Raw genomic sequence first — 24,781 nt, forward strand, 5'->3', positions numbered from 1 at the left:
AGGATTTGGCTTGCAGAATAAGCCGGAAACAAACATATGATAGACCCCATATCGTATCAAGTGTCTGTTGGAAAGATAAAACTAGAGCTACTTGAATTCCCACCTATGAAACTCCCGAAACTTTCTGATTATGCAATCTGGTGTTGGGGATACAGGGGAAGCAATATATCTCACCCAAACCAACAATCCCTACATCCAGCTGTATCCATCCGTCAACACATAACCAAGAAACCTTCAAAAATCGTGTACCTCAACCTTCGAAAAGCATTGTTTATATGAGCTATGGCAATACTCCCGAACTCCCCAGTACTGGGTGGCGTCGAGGTTATCTTACCACTAGCTGCATAAAAGAGATTTTTGATGTCGGCGAAACTCAGGTATTCTAGAACCGCAACGATAAAATTATGACGACAACACCTCGGAGCTCAACTCCCCGGGACACTGCCACAACCCCTAAATGTTAGGAGGCACCAAGAACAATGTTCTCGTCACAAGACTATCGGAATGATCCCAAGATACCCGCGTGATCCTAAAAAAAATTAGTGAAATTTGAGGAGAGGAAATTCAAAACATCTACGTCAGGAGACCTCACCAGAGCGACGAAGGGACTGAGGAGTAAAAGAATCCTACTCTCTGATATATATAATCCTAAGACTCAAAACTTTTTAGTTCTAGACACTACAACGCCAGTGATTCGATCAAGCAGGGGGCTCCTAAGTCACACCTGGCTCTGATTACCAACTTGTAATGCCCATGATGCGGCTATATCTCCCACGTGTCGAAGCACAACTTAGAGGAATAACCGCATTGTGGTTTTATCGCAAGAAGGGTCATCTTCACACAATCCCATGTAATGAACAAGCATGGGATAAAGAGTTGGCTTACAATCGCCACTTCACACAACGAACACATAATTCATACATCATTCAGAGCACACACATAGTCCGACTACGGACAAAGCCAAAAGAAAAGAAGATAACCCAACTGCTAGATCCCCGATCGTCCCAACTGGGCTCCACTACTGATCAACATGAAACGAAACATAGCAACAGCCAAGATCTTCGTTGAGCTCCCATTTGAGCTCGGTTGCATCACCTGCACTGGTATCATAGGCACCTGCAACTGTTGTGATAGTATCTGGTGAGTCACGAGGACTCGGCAATCTCAAAACCCGCGAGATCAAGACTATTTAAGCTTATGGGTAGGAAGTGGTAATGAGGTGGAGTTGCAGCAAACACTAAGCAAATATGGTGGCTAACATACGCAAATAAGAGCGAGAAGAGAAGCAACGAAACGGTCGAGAAGCTAGAAGTGATCAAGAAGTGATCCTGAAACTACTTACGCACAATCATAACACAAAGCCCGTGTTCACTTTCCGGACTCCGCCGAAAAGAGACCATCACGGCTACACATGCGGTTGATGCATTTTAATTAAGTCAAGTGTCAAGTTCTCTACAACCGGATATTAACAAATTCCCATCTGCCACATAACCGCAGGCACGGCTCTCGAAAGTTTATACCCTGCAGGGGTGTCCCAACTTAGCCCATCACAAGATCTCACGGTCAACGAAGGATATTCCTTCTCCCGGGAAGACCCGACCAGTCTTGGAATCCCGGTTACAAGACATTTCGACAATGGTAAAACAAGACCAGCAAAGCCGCCCGATGTGTTGACAATCCCGATAGGAGTCGCAGGTATCTCGTTCTCAGGACACATCGGATAGGTCAAGCTACGTGTAAAACCAGCCCTCAAGTTGCCCCGAGGTGGCCCCGCAGGCTGCCCGGTTTGGACCAACACTTAGAGAAGCACTGGCCCGGGGGGGACCCTCGGGTTGGCCGACCCAAGGGAAGGGTAATAGGTTGTTAGGCAAATGTAAAACCAAGGTTGGGCCTTGCTGGAGGAGTTTTATTCAAAGCGAACTGTCAAGGGGGTCCCATAAATCACCCAACCGCGTAAGGAATGCAAAATCAAGGAACACAACACCGGTATGACGGAAACTAGGGCGGCAATAGTGGAACAAAACACCAGGCATAAGGCCGAGCCTTCCACCCTTTACCAAGTATATAGATGCATTAATTAAATAAGAGATATTGTGATATCCCAACATAATCCTGTCCATCATGGAGCAATCTTCAACTTCACCTGCAACTAACAACGCTATAAGAGAGGCTGAGCAAAGCGGTAACATAGCCAAGCAACGATTTGCTAAGAAGGGTGAAAAGGTTAGAGGCTGACATGGCAATTTGGGAGGCTTGATAAACAAGTGATAGGTAGCGCAGCATAGCAATAGAACAAAGCAACTAGCAAGCAAAGATAGAAGTATTACCGAGGGTAATGGTCATCTTGCCTGAAATCCCGCAAGGAAGAAGAACGAGTCCATGAAGAAGACAAACGGACGTAGACGAACGAATTCTCACAACTCCGGAACGAAACTGAAGCTAACGAGAGAAGCAAACCAGAAAGAAGCAAACAACATGGTAAACACACACACGCATAAACATGGCATGATGCACAAACAAGTATGATGCATGACTAGTTTAAAAGCATGGCGAAGCATGGCAAAGTGCAACAAACAATACTACAAATTAAGTGGAGCTAAATATGCCATGAGTTGCATATTGACGAAACACCACATCCATTTATTTAGTTCGCTCTCGTTTATGTAGCCAACAACATTAAATGTTTTTAAACATGGCAAGGGGTGAAGCATAAGTAAACTAACTATTTAGGCAAGTTTAAATGAGGCCGGAAGCAACAAAAAACAATTCCAAAAAATCCTCATGTCCATATGCAATTTATGAATTTGCTATTGTTCTGCCCTATACACAATTTTAGGGTTGTTAAACATGCAAAGTGATGCCACCATGTTAATCTATGCATTTGTCCACCCCATTTACTTATAAATTTAGTAAATTCGGAGCTACGGTTAAATAGTTATGAATTAAATCATTTTAGCATGGCATTTATGCAAATTATATCAAACAACATTTTAAACACTTCAAACATGGTTGAAAATGGCATATTATGAAAGTGCATGAAAAACTGAGCAAGTTAACTATATGACATGTTTAAATCCGATGCACGGTTATTTAGTTGTGAGCAATTAAAAATCATGGCATTTTCTGTAATATGCATGTCCAGGATTTAATTGTTAAAAACCATAGTATAGAAATAAAAAAGGAAAACGGGCCGAACACAGCGCACTAAGCAAGCCCAGTAGCAGTTCCGGCCCAACGTGGCCGTGTGCGTGTGTGCAAAGTAAAAAGAAATAGGGGCGGCTGGGGATCGAACACAGGATCTCCTGGTTGTGTGCATAAGGGAAGAACCAATGGGCTAGCTAAACTGCTAGTGCTAGAAAATGGTGGCAAATCTAAATATCCTCTATTCGCCAGAATGTATCTAGGAAAGAACAGCGAATTTTCAGATACGAGCGAAGTTGCTCAGTGCGGGGAAACAACGAGGCATGTGGCCATGGCGATGTAGAGGAGCACGGGGCTTGGCGCCTGGGTCAACAACGGCAGCAGCAATTGGGGAGGAAACATTCATCTCGTCCTCCTCGTTCGTTGTAGAGCAAGTGCACCTTAGTGGCGGCGCCGGGCGATGAAGGAAGCAGCATCGGACAAGGGCGGCTCCAGGAATTCGACGGGGCGGCGAGGCTACAGGGTTCCTGGAGAGGAGAGACAGAGAACGAGGGGTGAGGCAACGGAGAGAGAGAAAAGAGAGGAAGGTGAAGGAGATATAGGGATGAAGAGGGGCTTGACGGGGTGACCTGGATGCTCAATGACAGGATCAAATGGCTGGATCCAGAGCTCCAGTGCAAATTGACGGGCTGAATGTGTTCATGGCAGCGGCGACCTCCATGGAGTTGTTGCTGTTCGAGGCAAAGAATAGACAAACAGAGAGCTTAGAGGGAGATAGAGACAGGGGGAACTGGACGAAGGAGAAGGATGGCCAAAGGCACAGCGACCTGTTGCTGCTGGCTGGCGCGGGATCGCGGGAACGAAGGCAAGGCTGCATGACGGCGGCTTGGTCGGCGGAGGCGCGACGGGCGGACGAGGACAACGGGGTTCGGCCGCTCGGGCTCTAGATCGAGAGGAGGCTGCGGGATTGGTCCAGATCGAGAGAAAATCCCGAGGAAGAAGGGATCTGGCGGCAATGGGACAAGCTTCCGAACAAGGTGACGGCGGCTTCGGGATTGGGGAGGAATGGATGGGACAGCCTAGGGTTTAGGGATAGAGTAGGGTTATCGACTATATATATACGAAAGGGGGATGATTTGGATCCTCCGATCACGATCGGGCGGCTGAGAAATAAATAGGTAGGGAGTTCAAATAAGAAAATGGAGATGTTTTATAGATGTTTGGGGATGAACCGAATGCAACGGTGATGACTGAGCGGGTTGGGTTCGGGTAAGTTTCAGACACGCGCGAGGGGGGTTTGACAAGAGGGAATTTAAAACAGGGTTGGTCTCAGAACAGTCAACAAACGCAACGGAGAGAAGCGAGGAGCGGCAACTATGAGCAGATGCAAGTTTTTTAAAAACATGCAGACGCAATGCGCATGATGCTATGAGATGAGATGCATGAAAAGAACAAAATGCAAAACAAAAGACAAAACCCAACCACGAAGGAATAACATATCGCATAGCCGGAAATGGCAAGAGTTGGAGTTACAAATATGGAAAGTTACATCCGGGGTGTTACAGAGTCACATCTCCAAAGGTAGCTAAAAGCTGGTGAGCGTGTTCTTACGCAAGTTAGGCAGGAGAAGAACAATCTTCAGGATACCAATGTCCGGCTGGGCGTCGAATTAAAAGATGTTTGCGCTCAGCTGGTGGACTCCGTAAAGGAGAACAGAAGGCTTTGTTGTGGTATTTATGGTGAGTGCCTAGACGTACTGTAGTACAGCTCGGCGAGGAAGCATATTGAAAAAGTTTATGTCTGTAGGTATGTTGACGGGCCGCCCTGAAGAGGAGATGCCCGCGTCCGCAGGTGATATGCTGCAAGACCTCTCACAGCTGCACGAGCGAGCTCGGCAGGTGATGCAGGGTATTGCCCTGGCCTTGTGGCCATCCACCTCCCTGCCAAAAGGCATGGGGGGAGCTCGTGGATGTGCTTCAAGGAGCACGGCGGCGCTTCCGATTGTGGAAGATGTTAGCCTGCCGACAAGGTGCAAGAGAAGCCTGGGCCATGGTAAAGACGCGCTACACCAAGCTTGACCCGAACCATATGGCCGAAGTCAGACCGGCAGGGCCAAATGGGCAAGAAATTCCCGTTAGTCTGGTGTACGACCAGGTAGCATTAGCCGCAAAGTATTCCCAACAGGATTGCAAGCTAGATAGCCTGTTGGACGGTATAGAGGAAGAATATAGTCAGTCCAAGTGACTATGTAATTCAATGGACATATGTAGTCCCTAGCTAGATTAAAAATCATTTGTCATGGCGGACCTTTTCGCTTCAGCCCCTGGATCCGATAGTCCAGGGTGTATCCAAATACCCGCTCAGTTATGCAGAACCGGGGTATGCGTGGAAACCAGGTGTAGGGGTCATAAGTGCTTGAACAGACAAGTACCCAACTAGCTATGTTATATTACATGGATTGTAAGAAACATCTTCCAAGGAGAATAGTTTCGTTAGGGGTTCCTTTCCCTGGGTACGCACGCATCGACGTACATGTCCGGACTGCGAACAGAGACGCAGGATACAAAACTTCTGGGAATTCACGTTGTAATAAACGAAAGGAACATCTTTTGTTCATCGACCGAATATTCCCTTAAGTACGCTAGCTTTCGGCTTCACCCAGTCAGAGGTACACATCCGGCTAAACTGGCAGTAACAATCGCAGAGGTGCTCCCCTTATGCCCTAGCCGAATTAACCGGAACGTAGGGCATAAACACAAGAGCCAGGCAACCCAGCGTGGCCACATCTTAAGTCATATCGATGCATATAATGGTGAAGAAAAGGAACATATGGAAAAAGAACGCATATGTGATAGGCAAAAAGCCATTAAAGTAATTATATTTAGCTTCCGTGTAGGAAGCCCCCAGGTATGGCTTACACACATAGTGCGGCCGGAGTGATCCGAGCATCCGCACTGTATTGAGTACTTTGTGTGAAGAAGGAAAAAGGTCAAGAGAGGAAAAAGGAGGGAACATAATTAAAAAAGGAGGGGGTAAGGAGACAAACACTGAGTTTGGCGCTAGGCGTAGAATCTCCGAAGTCTGGCCGCGTTCCATGGGTTCGGCTCAAATATGTTATCGGATGCATTACGTAGGTGGTACGCTCCTCCGGTGAGAGCTTTATCAATAACGAAGGGACCCTCCCATTTAGGTTTGAGCTTGTCCTTCTTCTTCTCCGGCAGGCGTAGAACGAGTTCTCCAATATTATAAGTTTTGGCCCGCACTTCTCTGCTTTGGTACCGTCGAGCCTGCTGCTGATAGATTGCAGAACGGGCTTTCGCAACGTCACGCTCCTCCGCCAGGGCATCTAAATTGTCCTGCCGATCTAACTCGGCTTCCTTCTTTTCGTACATGCGCATGCGAGGCCAATCATGTATTATGTCGCAGGGTAGTACTGCTTCTGCGCCGTACACCATAAAAATGGCGTATATCCAGTGGTGCGATTAGGCGTGGTCTGCAGCCCCCAGAGTACGGAGTCGAGCTCCTCGACCCAGTGCGTGTCTGATTCTGTCAAGGATCGCAATAGTCTGGGTTTGATGCCGCTCATGATGAGACCGTTTGCACGTTCGACCTCGCGATTTGTTTGGGGATGATAGACGGAGGCGTAATCGAGCTTGATGCCCATGTTTCCGCACCAAGTTTTCACTTCATCGGCTGTGAAGTTTGAGCCATTGTCAGTGATGATGCTGTGGGGGACGCTATATCGGTGTACAACACAGGATATGAAGTCTATCACTGGTCCAGATTTCGCTGTTTTGACTGGTTTGGCTTCTATCCATTTGGTGAACTTGTCCACCAGGACCAATAAGTATTTTTTCTTATGGCTTCCCCCCTTAAGGGGTCCGACCATATCCAGCTCCCAGACCGCGAAGGGCCAAGTGATGGGGATTGTTTGGAGAGCGGCAGGGGGCATGTGGCTCTGATTGGCAAAGAGCTGGCAACCGACGCAGTGTTGGACAAGGTCTTGTTCGTCTGCTCGGGCTGTAGGCCAATAAAAGCCTGTGTGGAAGGCCTTGCTGACAAGTGCCCGAGCCGCAGCGTGGTGTCCGCCGAGTCCGGCATGGATTTCAGCCAAGAGTTGCCGCCCTTCCTCTTCGAAGATGCATCTTTGGAGCACTTCGGTCGCACTTTTCTTATAGAGTTACCCCTCATGGACTTTGTAGGCTTTGGAACGCCGCACGATGCAACATGCTTCATTTTGGTCCTCGGGGAGCTCCTGCCTGTTTAGGTAGGCCAAGAAAGGCTGAGTCCACGAGGCGATTACAACCATGATTTCATGGGCCGAAGGTGTTATTTTGGCGGCGGATCCTCCGATTATGTCTGATGGATTGGAATCTGGGGGTGTATTCGGATCCGTGCTAGTGTTGCCGGACTACCATTCCCATACCACGGATGGCTTGAACAGCCTTTCCAGGATATGTTAGGTGGGACAGGGTCGCGTTTAGCGCCGATGCGGGTGAGGATATCCGCCGCTTGATTGTTTTCTCGAGCCACATGGTGGAATTTGAGCCCCTCGAACCGAGCTAACATTTTGAGAACGACATTACGATAGTCCGCCATTTTTAGATCCTTGGCGTCAAAGTCTCTGTTTATTTGGTTTGAATCCCCGCACACCTCCAGGCGTTGAATGCCCATAGAGACTGCCATCCGAAGACCGTGCAACAGAACCTCATATTCGACTGCGTTGTTGGAGTCTGTGTATAATATTTGGAGTACGTATTGGACCGTGTCTCCAGTGGGGGACGTCAGGACTACACCTGCTCCCAATCTGGCCAGCATTTTAGAGCCGTCGAAGTGCATGATCCAGTTAGAGTACGCGTCGTACTCTTTAGGGAGTTCGGCTTCTGTCCATTCTTCGACAAAGTCAGCCAGTACTTGCGACTTAATGGCCCGCTGTGGTTTATATGTTATGTCGAACGGAAGGAGCTCGATGGCCCATTTAGTAATCCGGACCATAGCGTCACGGTTATTTATTATGTCGTTGAGTGGTACTTCGGAGGCCACCGTAATCAAACACTCTTGGAAGTAGTGTCGTAGCTTCCGGGATGCCATGAATACCGCGTATGCTATCTTTTGATAGTGTGGGTCTTAGGATTTGCATGGGGTGAGGACCGTGGATACGTAATATACCGGCTTCTGGAGCGGGAATTTGTATCCGTCAGCCTCTCGTTCGACGGCGAGCACTGTGCTTACAACTTGATGTGTTGCAGCTATGTACAATAGCATAGGTTCGCCAGTATTTGGCGCTGTGAGGACTGGATTACTGGCCAATAAGGTCTTTATTTCGTCCAGTCCGGCTGCGGCTGCATCCATCCACATGAAGTGTTTGGTGCGCCGAAGAAGGTGGTAAAGAGGTAATGCCTTTTCTCCTAATCGGGAGATAAAGCGGCTTAAGGCAGCCACGCATCCAACTAGTTTCTGGATATGCTTGAGGTCTGTTGGGATTGCCAACTGCGACAGAGCTCGATTTTTTGCCGGATTCCCTTCAATTCCTCTATTGGAAACTATGAAGCCGAGGAGCTTCCCAGAGGGCACGCCGAAAACACATGTTTTTCGGGTTTAGCTTGATGTCGTATGTTTGGAGGTTATCGAATGTAAGCCTCGGGTCATCTATTAGGGTTTCAACATGTCTTGTTTTTATGACCACGTCGTCCACGTATGCCTCCACAGTTTTGCCGATTTGCTTCTCCAGGCATGTTTGAATCATGCGTTGATAGGTTGCGCCGGCATTTTTGATCCCGAAAGGCATAGTGTTGAAGCAGAAAGGACCATATGGCGTTATGAAGGCTGTTGCGGCTTGGTCGGACTCTGCCATCTTTATTTGATGGTATCCAGAGTATGCGTCTAGGAAACACAGTGAGTCATGTCCTGTGGTGGCGTCAATGATTTGGTTGATGCGAGGGAGGGGGAAGGGATCCTTGGGGCAAGTCTTGTTGAGGTCTTTGAAGTCGACGCATAGGCGCCAGGATTTGTCCTTCTTCGGTACCATTACCAGATTTGCCAGCCAATCCGGATGCTTGATATCTCTGATGAATCCGGCCTCAAGTATCTTGGCTAGCTCTTCTCCCATGGCTTGCCGTTTGGGCTCTGAGAAGCGCCTAAGAGTCTATTTGACGGGCTTGTATCCTTTCAGTATATTGAGGCTATGTTCGGCCAGCCTGCGTGGGATGCCCGACATGTCCGAAGGTTGCCAGGCGAAAATGTCCCAATTCAAGCATAGGAAGTCTCGTAGTGCGGCGTCCATTGTGGGGCTCAACTACATCTAGATGGAAGCTGTCTTCGTGGGGTCCGTTGGATGAACCTGGAATTTGACTATCTCGTCGCGGGTTTAAATGATGTGGACTTGGGTCATTTGTCGAGTATCACGTCGTCCCTGTCCACTGTGGTGCGCAGCATTGTTAGTTCTTCGGCCACTAGGGCTTCATATAATGCCTCCAGGGCTAGTGCTGCAGTTTTATTTTCGGCGCGGAGTGCTACGTCCGGGTCACTGGCTAGAGTGATGATTCCATTGGGTCCGGGCATTTTAAGCTTCATGTATCCGTAATGGGGTATAGCTTGAAAGCTTGTGAATGCGTCCCGCCCTAAAAGGGCGTGGTATCCGCTGCTGAAGGGAGCCACTTGGAATGTGATTTCTTCGGACCTGTAATTGTCCGGGGTGCCGAATACCACATCGAGTGTGATTTTTCCCGCACACCGTGCCTCCCGACTAGGGATGATTCCCCTGAAGGTTGTGCCGCTCTGCTCAATGCGACTTTTGTCCATTTCCATCTTGCTGAGTGTTTCTTCATAGATCAAGTTTAGTCCACTTCCGCCGTCCATGAGTACTTTAGTGAGCCGAAAGCCGTCCACAATTGGGCTAAGGACCAATGCGGCAGGTGCCCGGACCGTCTGGAATTGGGGTTCGTCATCGGCATTGAAAGTTATAGCAGTGTCGTTCCACGGGTTTATTTTTGCCACGTGGTAAATTTCAGCGAGATTTCGATGGGCTCGCTTGCGCCTATTATTTGAGGCGAAAGTCTCAAAGACTGTCAGTACCGTATTGTTTTCTTTGGCGGGATGTTGTTCTGCTTTATGGCTTACAAAAAGATCCTCGCCACTTTTTGCTACCTGCCGGAGTATCCAACATGCTATAAGGCTATGTGTTAGTGTAGTGTTCGGCGTGCTGTGGAGTTTACATGGCCTATTGAGCCATTCTTTCAATACGGTTCCACGCCCTGGGGCGGGCTTCGGTTTCTTGGGGATTGGATCAGCTGACTTACGAGGGTTCACCCGTTTAGCTCGGACAAAGGTTTTAGTGAGAGCCGGACTATCCCAAAATTCTGTTTGAGTTTTCCAGGCGCTTTCCATAGCATAGTACTTCTGTACTAGGGTTGCTAAGTCAGCAAAGTGTACTATGTCACGGCAACTTATAGCACTAAGGATCCCTTTGTTCGTGCAGTTTTTGCAGAAAAGTGAGACTTCGTCCTCCTCATGACAGTCCTTGACCTTGTTTAGCACAAGGAAGAATCTGGCCCAGTAGCGATGTACTGTCTCTTGGGGCTCTTGTCTGATATGGGCGAGACGGTTTAAGTCCGGGTGGGTGGGTGTAACTGAATCTGGATTCTGACCCGATCTAACGCCCTGGGGCAGGGGAGCTTCCGGGCTTGATAGCTCGGGATCCGGGGCGCTGCCCAATTTTTCCGGCCCGATACCCGACTCTAAGTCCGGGGTCTGGGTCATGTCTTCCCTTGAGCGGGTATCAGGCTCAGAGAGCTCGGTAATCCGGACATAATTTGTCCTTAAAATAGAGGGATAATCCGTATGTGGCTCCTCCACTACCGCTATCTCGTGGGTGACTAGTGGGGATTTGATATCCCTTTGGTCGGGTTTAAGTCCGATCCGGTCATAGTCTGTGGCGACTCCCAAAGCGGCGATGCGATCCAAGAGCTCATTAAGGGAGGAGAGCTCCCTTGAATCCATCTGTTCGGCGAGCTCCGAATTGATGTGGAGGCTATTCGTGATGACCCGAGAGGTCATCGTCGGCGCGACAGCCGATCGGGCGGCCATGACGAAGCCACCTAGTCGGAGAGTTTGGCCTACAGCCAATGCTCCCCTAGGGGTGATGTTGTCCTTGAAAACGAAACGAGCCATCGAACATTGCAGTGACGACACAGAGGAACTTTCAATGAAAGCACCAACGTCGGTGTCAAAACCGGCGGATCTCGGGTAGGGGGTCCCAATCTGTGCGTCTAAGTCTAATGGTAATACGAGGCAAGGGACACGATGTTTTACCCAGGTTCGGGCCCTCTCGATGGAGGTAAAACCCTACTTCCTGCTTGATTGATTTTGATGATATGGGTATTACAAGAGTTGATCTACCACGAGATCGTAGAGGCTAAACCGTAGAAGCTAGCCTATGATGATTATGATTGTGTCTCTAAGGACTAAACTCTCCGGTTTATATAGACACCGGAGAGGGCTAGGGTTTACATGGAGTCGGTTACAAAGAAGGAAATATAATATCCGGATCGCCAAGCTTGTCTTCCACGCAAAGGAGAGTCCCATCCGGACACGGGATGAAGTCTTGAGTCTTGTATCTTCACGGTCCAACAGTCCGGCCAAAGTATATAGTCCAGCTGTCCGGATACCCCCTAATCCAGGACTCCCTCAACTGGGTCGACGTGTCATGCACAAAATAACAGTGCGGAACAGTAGGGGGACGCACCCTAGTCGTACCGACCCAGTAGTAGTAATGAGCAATGAGACGTCAAATCACAATGTCGCACCTTCTCAGACGGACGAAGCAACCATTATTTCACACTTCGCTTCGCCATTATCTCCTTCAAGAAAACCACATAGTATTGCTTCTGCCATTGTTCTACCTCAAGAGGGACACACGCATCGCCTTGGTACATCATGACACGCAGGACCGCATGACAGGCCATGCTCCCCCGCACATCGCTCGGTAAAATCACCTCATTTTTACTACTTCCTCCGTATCGGTTTATAGGGCATGCACGTCGTTCTAGGTTGAGAATTTAACTAGCTATATATGTGATGAACAATATATGTTTAGAAACTACATCCGCTTAAGAATACAATGATATACTTTTTATGACATAGTAACTCATATTTAGTTAGTCAAATGAATGACCTAGAACTACGTGCATGCCCTATAAACCAAGACAGAGAGGGTCGTACAGTACGTATCTTTTTAGATCAATATAGTCGGGATTCACCAAGGAGCAAAACCAAGTGGTAGGCTGCTCCTGTCGTGTTGGCGTAGCAACTCAAGCAGGGTCAATCCGCACACGAAATGGCGACACGCTTAATAGGACCCCGTTGGCCGACATGTGGCTCATCCACTGTTTTGTTCCACGTGCGATGCACCAAATTATAGTTCGGAGCAGCGGTTGGACTTGGAGGCACCCCGGTCGTAGCGCCGCAGTAGTAGTAAATAAGCGATGAGGGGTCAAATCACAAATCCCCACCTTTCCCGCATTAAGCTGGACAGACGAAGCAACCATCATTTCACTCTAGGGTGAAAGAGCATAAAGAAAAGAGAAAACCAATCATGTGTGCGGCAGCTACCTAGGGCACCCTAGGGTAGGGGCCTCCACTACAAATCCTTTTTTTGAAAGCGCCTCCACCACAAATCCGCTTCTCCCTCGTCCTCTTGAAGAAAACCGATGATGCGAGCGGTGGTAGGGTTTGTAGGAGTACTACGGCATGCGGGTCCACGTCATAGTAAACAGGAGAGGATTGAGTTCGAGTCGAAGCCTTAATATGTGTGGGCCACTTGGTTTTATGGGAACGAGGCAACATTTTGGGTTCGGGGACCAGTGGAGATATACGTACAAAAAATTGTGGACGTAGGTTCGACAGAAAGGCAATGATGCATGGGCCCTTCATTTTGATATACCTGCGGTGGCGTGAAATTTGCTACTCTACTCAAAACTAGTAAGGTACACATGCATGGAATGCATGATATTTGGAAAGAAAACTATGAATAAATACACACTATATCATGTAAAACTTTGAGTCATACATGCATGATGTAGATGTTCGTTTAGTTCTTATAGTTCATCTCATTCAAAATCAATTAGTTTTATTAAAATGTTACGATTCATGGGGTTGTGCATTGTAAAGCATAAAGTAAAAAAGAAATAATGGCAATTCATTTAGAAAAAAAAGTTTGGGCAATTATGATATGGAAGATTCTAGAACAAAGGAGAAGTGCTTGTGTTTTGAGGTTTGTGCATTATGCTTAAGTTCAACCATGGAGTCTTCTAAATTGTACATGTGGCAGAATCTGGTGGAATGTTGATGATATCCAATGGCCAGTAGTGCTCGGATTTGCCATCTCTGCACTATCGGAGTAGATTAATTCAACGACCATCTTTCAAAGTTATTAGCACACTATATTGGTGTATAGATAATGCATAAAAGTTCCTCCAAAAACATCTATAACTAAAGAGAAAAAATGAATTGCAGTTAAAAGAATGATATTTCTAACAAAAATGTGAATGTGAACTACATATGTGTGCACATGACCATCACATACATTGTCAAAACAAAATTTAATTTAAGAAATAACTTATGAGTAACATGCACGAATTGATGATGTGGTGCTTGCATGCATAGAGTACAAAAACAATGTGATTTATGACTTGCATGCATGACGTGTTCTTGTGCCATAGTTGCATGTCTTGGAAAAAAGCTACTAGTGGGTTGTACTAGCTATTTAGGAATAGAAGATGTATACATGGAAGTTGTAGGGAAAGAGATGACATGGAGTATCTCAATTCCTATGAGTAGGGATTGGAAAATAGATGTCATTTGGTTCACATCATAGGAACTTTTCTATTGAATCTAGAGATGACATGTATCTCAATTCCTATGAGGAGGGATTAGAAAAGAGATGTCATTTGGTTCACATCAGAACTTTTCTATTGAATATACGCTAATGTTTATTTTCCTTTGAAATTATGCGAGTATAGGAATCCATTCATATGAACCAAGTGGCTTTAAAGCTATAAAAATGATATCATGTTTATTTCCTTTGAAATGTGGAGTATATGAATCTATTCCTATGAACCAATTGCCTCTAAAGGAAACAGTCCTATAAAAATCATATCATATAGAGTTCCTATGATATGATATGATTTTTGTGTGTAGATTCACGTGGAAGATTTGTGTGTAGGAGGAGTGGCTGTTCTGTTAAGTGACATGGCAAACCTGACACTATTGGATGTCGATCTAACGGTTCTTACGGCGTTCGTCAGGAAAAGGCTTGTGGCGAACATTCTTTGGATAATGATTTATGGACACATGCATTGCATTGATACGTGCCCCCTCTCTCTCACGCACACATGCACCCTCATGAGTCACGACTCTCCCGAGTCCTCTCGCACTGTCGGTGGGAAACGACACCTATGGGATCACGAGGATCCCTTCTGCGGTTGCGGGGTGCGGGATTGTGAGAAGAGCAGGATTAGTAACCAGCACAAGGATCGTTTACCCAGGTTCGGGCCGCGAGGAACGCGTAAAACCCTAGTCCTGCTTTGGTGGATGTATTGAGTGTTCTTGAGCTCTTGAACTAGCTACGGTGGTTGTGTGGTTCAAAAGAGCCGAATCCCTCTCCAGTACGCCATGGGCCTCCTTTTATAGTCGAAAGGGGCTGCCACAGTGGCACACAGGAGGTGGAAAGGCCTACAGTGATATGAGCTTATCGCTCGTGTTACAGGACAAGACGCATTTAATGCGTAGCTTAGGTGTCCCCTTGCTTTATTGGGGACGGGAGCGAGGCCCGGCCCGTCCGTCGATGCTCCTCCTCGCTTTGACACGCGCCCTGGCCAGTGATGCATGCGGCGCCATGTAGGCAGGCAAGCAGCTGAGGTGGCGCGGTGGAGGAGCCTCCACGAAGACCTGCATGCCGCCATGCAGGCGTGTGCTGAGTTGGCCTGGAAACTGCATGTTGCCACACAGGTGCCTGCCTAGCTGGTTGGGCTGGCAGCTGCATGTGAATGGCGGTGGAGACTTGGTTGGTGCGGGCCTGGTAGTGGCCCCTTTGACGCCCTTGGCAAGGGTCATGCCGGGTGGCCCAGCAAGGGTCTTGCTGTGGCGCACTGTCGTCCCCAACAAGGATCTTGCCGGGGGTCTTGTGGGTTTCCTTGGCAAGAATCTTGTCAAGGATCGTTGCCTTCCAATCCTCATCTGATCTTGGATATTCTTTGTCTTCACAAAGATCTGCATGCCACCATGGAGGTGCCTCCCGAGCCCTGGTGCAACGTGGTTGATTGTGTTGGAGACTGTGAGTTTGAGGGTGGCTCACTCCGCTGGTGTGGGTGAGCCGCCCTGGCAAGGGTCTTCCGGGGCTGCTGAGGCTGCCCCGGCAAGGGTCTTGCCGGGGAAACCTACTTCGTCCATCTGCTCTCTGTGGTCTCGGTCTCTGGCATTGCACTGATTGTTTTTGTGGCTTCAACTCCTACCTTTTGCCCTTCTAAGTGTGGCTTCGGCCCGTGGCTCTGACTGCACGCGCACAAGTAAGGGGTACAAAGGACTACCCCTACTTTAGTAAACCGACAGGAGCCCCCGGGCCTGGGTCACACATAGGCGCAACGCATTGTTGGGCCAGGCCCAAAACGGTGTGCGGGCAGGCAGGGTGGTTTTTATCGCAGTAACTTTCCGTCTGCTGTGCTGCCCCAAGACCCGCATTGAATGCGCGACGTGGGGGTCACGTGTGCGTGCGTGACTGAAGCATGCTGGCGTTATCTTGCGGTGGATAGTAAAGAGGCGGCTTGCGTGTCCCCTTAAGACCGCAGGGCCACCGCCCATTTACTGCCCTCACTTGGGAACCGTCGCTCCACGCGTCCCATTGCACCCGTCTCTCGCGCCACGTTTGGTGCATGCATGGTGCAGAGCGAATGACGGGTGCACGGGATATGGGAAGTCGCGCGCGCATGGGTCGGTTCCCCACACGCCTTCAATTGGGCGGGGAGGGCGGTCGATGGCCTTGCCCATTGTCATTTCAATGAGCCGGATTGGCTGAAAGGGGCGGCCGAGCCCCGCCCCTGCCCCTTTATAAAGAGGGGAGCGGGAGGAACGACATCTCTCAATCCTTTGTCATCCGCTTCTCCCTATTGCCGCTCCGTCCTTCCTTCTGCCATGGCGAGGGGCCATGGCGACGATTTATCGGTGGAGGCGAGGGTCTCGGCAAGACAACGCATTGCTCCTCCCCAAGAGCTCGTGGCAGTAGAGCCATCGTTAGAGGAAGGGGGAGGGGGCGAGGTCGAGGCCGTCGCGGCGCTCGAGGAAGAGGAGGACGGGGCGGCAGATCGGCCTCGCCTCCGCCAGCGGCCCCTCCCCCGGTGGAGGGCCACGTCGGGGATAACCCTTACTAGTTCTTCATCAGGCTGCGCCAGCCGCCGTGCCGTCGTCTTCGCCTCCCGACTCCTTTTGCGCGGGAGATGGAGCTGGACCCACCGCAAGCGCTGCGGCTGCATATGAGGGGCTGTGGGAACAGCGGCACATGGGCCGATGTCGAGTTCCCCGCCCCTCACGTCATGTATCTTCGTCGAGGGTGGAAGACTTTTGCCCGCATCCACAGCCTAGCGGAGGGGCTCACTCTCCATTTCAAATTAATGGAGAGCGATCTCCTCTCCGTCAAGGTCTTTGGGCACTTCGGGACTCGTGTAAGGTGCTACGTGGAGAGCTCCTCTAATGATGAAGATTCCTCCTCGAGTGAGAGTGGCGAGGAGGACAGCGGCAGCAACGACGAGGGTAGCGGGCGGCAGGATGACGGGTCCGACTAAGCATCGAGCACCGCTCCGGGCGGCACCGACGACCCCATCATCTGTGTCGTCGGCTCCTTGAACTTCTCAGGGTCGCCTGCTTGGGTGGTGGGTGTAGGGATGTCGGAGAAGGCGAAGAAGGCGGGTGGCGGGCTGTCAAGTTGGAGTACGATGGCACCAACGCCTTCATGGCGTATTGACGGACTGCTGCCTCATCTTCCAGCTCTTCCTCTGGCGCCACCACCGCCAACCCTTTCCCAGGCGATCGCCAACATGTTCTCTTGGCTCCTTCTGCTGCTCGTACCTCGCCGAGGCACCCCTTTTGCCCTTTTGCTTTCTTGTTTCATTTCCTGAGGAGAGGGACAAGAAAGGGTTACAGGCACCTTATCTTTTTTCAACTTGTGTGCCTACGGGCCTTACTTAGATCTAAAACCTATAATCTTCATGTTCATGTTTATATTCTATACAACTGTACCTGTATGGAACGTATTAATGGAAAAGGGGGCTTCCCGGGTCTTGTGTGTGTGTGTGGGCAAAGCCCATACCAAGGAACATGTCCTTGTTATTTTTAATATAAACACCACTCCCTGACAGCAGGCCTTGCCGTTCCCCCACTCTGTTCGTCCATACTCACGCCTTTGGCGAAAGCAGGGAAGAGGTGGGGGTGGGCCCTACGCTTGCTTCCTTGCCATCGCAGCTACAACCATATTCCGAACCAAGAAGCTTTGGAACAAAATGAGGTTCCGTACGTCCCAAGTTTTATACGGAAATGCACGAGAGGGAACGGGAAAACTTATCTGAATTTGTATCCCCCGACAACCCTGACTTGCCGTGGGTGGACCCTCGTGTCTTTTGGCCTTGGCAAGCTTGGCTTGCCGGGTCCGGAGCGCCGGCTTGTTCTCTTCCTTCCACTTGGCTTGGCGGAAACATTCATGTACCCTGCACACCAAAGAGGATAGATAGGAACAAAATGACGCAAGCTCGACCTCTATGCTAGGGGTTAGTCGCCGCTAAGCACTATCAACCCTAACCGAGGGAGGGACTCAATCTAGCATGCATGCTATAACTTAGGGCGCCAGCGCTCCGTTTATTTATGCTTAGGGTGTACGTCTGGCTTTGTACAAAAGGTTACATGCCTTGCCGGCAAGGCTTGTACAAAAGGTGGCTTGCCGGGAGGCCAGGCAGCTACGCCTTATGGGTAAAACTTGCGAAGATGCTCGATGTTCCAGGAATTGCTCACTGGAATGGCATCTTCGGTCTCCAGGCAGACTGCGCCGGGCCTGGTGACTCGTGTTACCCGATAAGGGCCTTCCCACTTCGGCGTTAACTTGTTGGAATTCTTGGCCGACTGAACATGCCGAAGAACAAGATCGCCTTCCTCAAAGCTCCGGGCATGAACCTTGCAGCTATGGTAGTGGCGCAAGGCTTGCTGGTAGCATGCTGATCTCACAGCCGCCCGGAGAAGATCTTCCTCAAGGAGCGTTGCGTCATCTTGCCGCAATCGCTCTTACTCAAGCTCATCATAAGCGAGCACTTGAGGTGACCCATATATGAGTTCTATGGGGAGAACTGCTTCTGCCCCATAGACCAGGGCAAAGGGTGTCTGGCCGGTGGCTCGATATGGCGTTGTTCTAATCGACCAAAGAACCGCTGACAACTCGTCAATCCAGTGCCTTCCACTCTTGCGCAGCCTGTCAAAAGTCTTCATTCTTAAGCCTCGCAAAACTTCAGCATCTGCTCTCTGTACTTGGCCGTTGCTCCGTGGGTGTGCCACGGAAGCAAAACAGACCTTGCTGCCGAGATCCTCAATGTACTACATGAAGGTGTGGCTTGTGAACTGTGTGCCGTTGTCGGTGATGATCCTGTTGGGTACCCCAAAACGGCAAACTAGTCCCTTGAAGAACTTGATGGCTGACTGCGATGTCACCTTCCTCACTGCTTCCACCTCTGGCCACTTTGTGAACTTGTCAATTGCAACGTACAAGTACTCAAAGCCCCCGACGACACGAGGGAAAGGGCCCAATATGTCGAGCCCCCAGACTGAGAAGGGCCAGGAGAGAGGGATGGTAAGAAGGGCATGAGCTGGTTGATGAAGCTTCTTTGAATGGAACTGGCACGCTTCACACTTGGTTACTAGTGTCGTCGCATCCTGGAGGGCAATGGGCCAGAAGAAACCTTGCCGGAAAGCCTTGCCAGCAAGGGCCCTCGACCCTATGTGGGAGCCACATATTCCTCCATGTATCTCTGCCAACAGCTCTAGTCCTTTCTCCCGGGAGATGCACTTCAATTCACCCGATTTGGTCTTTTTCTGTACAAGACATTGTCAATGAATTGGTACAGACCAGACCGGCGGGCTACTCTCTCTGCCTCTTCCTGCTCCTCAGGAAGCTCTCCTTTTAGGAGGAATCGGACGATGTGCTGCACCCATGCCGGAGCCCATGGATCGACGACAAGGACCAAAGGAATCTCTTCCACCACGGGAGCAGCCGTCTCTACGGCCATGGCCTAAGGCCCTGCCGGAGTCGGTTGCCCCGTGGCAGGATCGGCATCCACAGCAACATCTTCGCTAGCGGCTCCGTGCAGCTTGAGTGGGGAAGTACTTGCCGGGGCCTAGCTTCCTCCGCTTGTTCTGCCCGGTTGATGGTCCAACGAATGGTTGAGTTAACCGAAGCACAAAAGTACCTGGTTCCACAGGTAGCTTGAGGGCAGCGCGCTTTGGCAGGTAGTCGACGATGTCGTTTTCTGTCTGAGGGACATGCTCTAGTCGTATACCGTCAAAGCGCTCCTCTAGTTTCCTCACTTCATCCACGTAAGCTTCCATCAACGGGCTTTGATAATCTTTATTGATTTGCCTGAGGACAAGCTGCAAATTGCCCTAGACGATGAGCTTTTTGACTCTAAGGTCCACTGCGATCCTGAGATCGGCAAGCAAGCCCTCATACTCGGCGGTGTTGTTAGTTGACATCTCCCGAGGAAAGTGCATTTGGACGACATACTTGAGGTGCTCTCCGGTGGGCGCGACAAGCAGCACACCAGCACCGGTGCCTTGCAGCAAAAAAGCCCCATCAAAGTACATGATCCAGTTGCGGCTCATTTCCTTGCCGAGGAGAGTGGTCTCCTGTACCTCTTCGTCGGGCGTCGAGGTCCATTCTGCAACGAACTCTGCCAAGATTCTGCTCTGAATCATCGAGGTGCTTTCGAACTTTAAACCGAAACTTGACAGCTCCAGGGCCCATTCCATGATCCTCCCCGTTGCATCTGGGTTATGCAGTATCCGTTACAACGGGAGGCGGGTGACCACAGTGATCTCGTGCGCTTGGAAGTAATGATGCAGCTTCCTCGAGGCCATAAGGAGGCCGAAGAGCAATTTTTGCACACCTGAGTACCTCTACCTAGCCCCCCTGCAAGAGGGAGCTAACGAAGTAAACTGGGTGCTGCACCATTTTCTTCTTCTGCGCCACTTCACCCAGTCACGCGGGCCCTGTCACACTGGCGTCAGCCTCTGCCGGGTACTCAGTCTTGCCGGGACCGAGCCCTGCCGGGGAGGGTTCCGGCTCGCCATCCGTTGACTCTGCCGCTGCCGCTGCCTCTTCGTCGACGTCTCTCTACGCCACTAGTGCGGCGCTAACCACCTGATTCGTTGCCGCTAGGTATAGCAGCAACGGTTCTTGTGGTCTGGGCACAACCAGCACTGGGGTAGAGGAGAGGTACTTCTTCAAATCCTGCAGCGCTGCCTCGGCCTCCGGGGTCCACTCCATTGGGCCCGTCTTCTTCAAGATCTTGAAAAAGGGAAGGGCATGCTCCATGGACTTGGAGATAGTCTGCTCATGGCGGCAACACAGCTAGTGAGCCGACGCACGTCTTTGATTCATGTAGGTGCCTCAATCTGCTTGATGGCCTTGATCTTATCTGGGTTTGCCTCAATCCCGTGCTGCGACACAAAGAACCCGAGAAGCTTGCCGGCCGGGACACCAAAGACACACTTCTCAGGGTTCAACTTGAGGTTGATCTTGTGCAGGTTCGCAAATGTTTCCTCCAGATCTTGCACAAGTGTTGCTTTGTCCTTGGTTTTGACCACTATGTCATCCATATAAGCTTCCGTATTTCTATGTAGCTGGGGCTCAAAACAAATTTGGACTGCTCTTGCAAAGGTTGAGCCAACACTCTTCAACCCGAAAGGCATCCGTAAAAAGCAATACGCACCACATGGGGTGATGAAGTGTCACGCCCAATATGCGACCCTATCCAAAAGGAACTCGAAGGTCCCACCAAGGATAGACCCGCATATTGAAACACTTTTGCAAGGTTGATATCATTACATCAACATTACATAATAGATAGGGATACATCCATAAGGCATACAATGCCACACGAATACAACATCATCTTACATAAGAGCACCATCCGACTACGGATGAAACACAAACCAAAACTCAAACGACATCCATCCTGCTAGCCCAGGCTGCCGACCTGGAACCTATCCCCTGATCGAAAAAGTAGCAGAAGAACTCCAAAACAAGCAAACATCGCTCTCGCGTCATGATCATCGGATAACCTGTAGTTGCAACTGTTGTTGTAGTAATCTGTGAGCCACGAGGACTCAGCAATCCCATTACCATGGGTATCAAGACTAGCAAAGCTTAATGGGAAAGGAAGGGGTAAAATGCTGAGGTTGCAGCAGCGACTAAGCATATAAGGTGGCTAACATACGCAAATAAGAGCGAGAAGAGAGCAAGCGGAACGGTCGTGAAGCTAGCAATGATCAAGAGGTGATCCTGAACTCCTACTTACGTCAAACATAACCCAGAAACCGTGTTAACTTCCCGGACTCCGCCGAAAAGAGACCATCACGGATACACACACAGTTGATGCGTTTTAATTCGGATCTGGTGTCAAGTTATCTACAACCAGGCATTAACAAATTCCCATCTGCCTATAACCGCAGGCACGGCTTTTGAAAGATAATACCCTGCAGGGGTGTCCCAACTTAGCCCATGATAAGCTCTCGCGATCAACGAAGGATATACCTTCTCCCAGGAAGACCCGACCAGACTCGGAATCCCGGTTTACAAGACATTTCGACAATGGTAAAAGAAGACCAACAAAGCCACCCGGATGTGCCGACAAATCCCGATAGGAGCTGCACATATCTCGTTCTCAGGGCACACCGGATGTCCAAACTTCCGGTAGGCTAGCCCAGAGTTGCCCCTGGTGGCCACCGGCGGTTGACAGGTTGGACCAACACTCACAACGAGCACTGGCCCGGGGGGAGGTAAAAATAAGATGACCCTCGAGAGGGCGACTCCCAAGGAAAAAAGGCCTAGGTGAGGCAAATGGTAAAACTAAGGTTGGGCCTTGCTGGAGGAGTTTTATTCAAAGCGAACTGTCAAGGGGGTCCCATAAATCACCGAACCGCGTAAGGAACGCAAAATCCGGGAACATTACACCGGTATGACGGAAACTAGGGAGGCAAGAGTGGAACAAAACACCAGGCAAAAGGCCGAGTCTTCCACCCTTTACCAAGTATTTAGATGCATTAATTAAAATAAGAGATATTGTGATATCCCAACAAAATCCTGTCCACCATGGAGCAATCTTCAACTTCACCTTCAACTAGCAACGCTATAAGAGGGGCTGAGCAAAGTGGTAACATAGTCAATCAATGGTTTGCATAGGAAGGGTGTCAAAGGTTAGAGGTTCATGGCAATTTGGGAGGCTTGATGAGCAAAAGATAGGTAACGCAGCATAGCGATAGAACGAAGCAACTAGCATAGCAATGATAGTAGTGAGATCCAAGGTAGCGGTCATCTTGCCTGAAATCCCGCAAGGAAGAAGAATGAGTCCATGAAGAAGACAAACGGATGAAGCTGAACCAAGCGTAGACGAACGAATCCTCATGATCGCAACGAAACGGGAACTAATGAGAAGAAGCACACAACATAGTAAACACACCACAGATGAACATGACATGATGCACAAACGAGTATGATGCAAGACAAGACTACATGAAGCTACTCACGGCAAGAGATGATGCAAACAAGAGCAACACACCAAGGCAAGTTTAAATGAGGCCGGGAACAACATATAACAATTCCGGTAAGTCCTCATATGCAAATTTGGAAATTGGTCCAGATCTGAATAAACCTTTTGTTCAAGTTGTTAACCAGCTAGTTAAAATGCACCAAGATGATCTACACGAAATTCTAGTCAAGTTACACATAAAGTTCATTTAGTTCGGAGCTACGGCCTAAAAGATATGAGCAAAACAAGTTAAACATGGCATTGATGCAGAATGCATACAAACATCAAGCAAACAACTCAAAACATGGATGCAACATGATAATGTGAAACTACATGCAAAATCAAGCAAGTTTCATAAAGAGCACACTCAAAACGGAGCAACGGTTCAACACATACACTCTATACAAGACATGACAACAATCTCTCCAAAACAGCAACTAGGCATATTGCAAGCATCAAAACAACATGCTACAGCACCTCAACGTAATAAAAACAGGCATGGGCATGAAGTACAGGTAAAGCATAACAAAACATGAACACTGAGCTATCTCCAGAAATCACTAGAACATGCTCAAACACACATGGCAAGATTGCAAATAATAACAGTTTCAGACTTTAACAGAAATAACATCAGGTTGCAATGTTTAGAGCTATCAAACAACATGTTACAGGAACTTATCATGGCAAACAAAGGCACGACATGAATCTACTAATTGCATAGAACAAATGTCCGTTACTGACCATGAGCCAAAACGGATCAGAACATATGATGGCACCCATGTAAACATAGCAAGTTATATGACACATTCATACATGGCAGGAACAACGATAAGTAGGCATGTTGGTGATCTTGTACAACTCACCACAGAGCAATAAATGGCATGGCAAGGCACCCAACAGTAAGAAGACATGTTTATGAAGCTAAGCATGGCAATAGCAAGTTCATAGGGTGCATGGATCACTAGCAAAATACATGGCAAAACTGAACTTCATGTTAACAGGCTGACAACAACATCATTTAGCAACTTTGGAGAAAGATATGAACAATCTACAGCAAACTATAAATGCAACCAGAGGCATGTATGGATAGCTCATAACCATATGTACAAAACATCCTTACTAAAGTATCTCAAAATAAGCATGGATCTCTCTGTAGTATCAAGTTTACATAGCATCAAAATAACAGCAGAACAGGGACCAAAATCAGCAACATTATGAAGCCTAGTTTACATGCTTGTGCTAGTCACCACATTGATCACAAAAATACATGGCATACACTCCTGGAAAGATGGCATATCATAGATCAAAACATATGTAGACATCAACCTCATAGGATGCACACATCAAACATGGCAAAAATGACAAATGAGCATGTTATAATAAGAATCTGGAACTAACATCACATAGCCCTCTTCCAACAGCATTTCGGGCATCAAGATGAGCCCAAATGAAAATGATGCAATGGAATGAAATGAAGTACTCGTCAAGGCAAACAATTTGACATATTACACGCACGAAATGGAGCTACGGATGCAGAGATATGATGCGATGAACATGGCATGATAATGTCAAAATAATCGGGGACTTGGTGAAATCGGGGTCAACCTTCGTTTTGGATCTGGATCTGGGGGCTGCGGGCACGGACTTCGAGGTTGGCCGGAATTCTCGCCGGAGTTGAGGAGGGAGATAGGGCCGGCGAGGGAGAGGCCGGAGAATACGCCAGCAAGGACGGGGAAGGCCGGAGGGAGCGCGGGACGGCCGGATCCGGTCCGGCCCGGCCGGATCCGCGGCGACGGCGGCGGACGGCG

At 49.1% G+C, this 24,781-nt stretch overlaps 1 long non-coding RNA gene across 1 annotated transcript; it reads right to left on the reverse strand.

Moving 5' to 3' along the window:
• Positions 1-2,933: 2,933 nt before the first annotated feature.
• On the reverse strand, positions 2,934-4,211 carry LOC123134118 (uncharacterized). The gene is made up of 3 exons (XR_006465507.1): positions 3,969-4,211; positions 3,771-3,872; positions 2,934-3,668 (listed from the first exon to the last, which is right to left on the reverse strand). It is a non-coding gene; the product is annotated as an uncharacterized lncRNA (long non-coding RNA).
• Positions 4,212-24,781: the final 20,570 nt, after the last annotated feature.

This window comes from Triticum aestivum, chromosome 6B, assembly GCF_018294505.1.
Source record: "Triticum aestivum cultivar Chinese Spring chromosome 6B, IWGSC CS RefSeq v2.1, whole genome shotgun sequence".
NCBI classification, from domain to species: Eukaryota; Viridiplantae; Streptophyta; class Magnoliopsida; order Poales; family Poaceae; genus Triticum; species Triticum aestivum.